Source organism: Orycteropus afer, unplaced genomic scaffold, assembly GCF_000298275.1.
Source record: "Orycteropus afer afer isolate SDZICR_OR568_19922 unplaced genomic scaffold, OryAfe1.0 scaffold00048, whole genome shotgun sequence".
NCBI classification, from domain to species: Eukaryota; Metazoa; Chordata; class Mammalia; order Tubulidentata; family Orycteropodidae; genus Orycteropus; species Orycteropus afer.
Genome location: NW_006921635.1, coordinates 5,041,983 through 5,043,080, shown reverse-complemented (window position 1 = coordinate 5,043,080; position 1,098 = coordinate 5,041,983).

The following is a 1,098-nucleotide window of genomic DNA, read 5'->3' as shown; positions in this document are numbered from 1 at the left end:
AAATCCTAATTAAAAAAAAAAAATGTTCCATAAGTGAAATCTGTAACATGCAGCCTTTGGAGAAGGGCTTCTCTTGTTTAGCATAAAGCATCTGAGGTTCATTCACGTTGTTGGTTTATCAGCAGTTTGTTCCTCTTTACTACTAAATAACAATAACTCATTATATGAATGTACCACTGTTTGTTTATCCATTCACCAGCTGAGGGACATCTGGTCACCCCTGTACTCTAAACTTACTGAGTCAATACATTCCCTTCTCTTTTCTTAAGCTGTTTGACAATATCTCCGAGAAAGCTACTTCTCCCTTCTGAATCCTGCTTCTTTCATCTACAATACGGGAATGCAATAATCAAGATGGTTTTGAGAGTAAGCAACAGAAACCTTGACTCAAAGTTTGTTTAATGCAAAAGACGTGTCTTATATCTCACATGGTGAGTAGTTTGGAGGTGGGGTGGAGCTCAGAGTGCAACCATTTGGCAGCTTAACCCCAACATTATGGACGCAGGCATTTTCCATCACTTCAGTCCCCAGTCCTTAGGGTTTCCCTCAGTGGGAAGCAAAATGGCGGCAGTGGTTCCACTGGGACAGAGTTCAAAGTTCTTCTGCAGGTCTCAGGAGACTTCTCCCAGAGGCCCCATGCAGCAGATTTCTCCTCATATCTCATTGGCCAGAACCCAGTCACATAATCTTTCTGAAATCTATCCCTAAGAAGGAAGATCACACTACCCTTAGCCAATCTGGCTCACCCCTAAATGGGAGGTGGGTCAATTTCCACTAATGCAAGTGGCTTGGTGGGTAGGGAGCTGGGAACCTGCGCAAAATGGGAAAAGGAAGGAGGAAAAGCATATTGGGAAGGTACATTAGTTTCCTAGGGCTGTCATCACAAATTACCACAAACTGGTAGCTTAAAACAACAGAAATTTATTCTCCCACAGTTCTGAAGGCCCTAAGTCCAAAGTCAAGGTGGTAGAAGAGCCACATTCCCTCTGAAGGCTCTAGGGGACAACCTTTTCCATGCTTTCTCTCAGCTTCTAGGGTTGCAAGCAGCCCTAGGTCCATTGCTTGTTTCTGTCCTATCGTCACATGGCATTCTCCCTG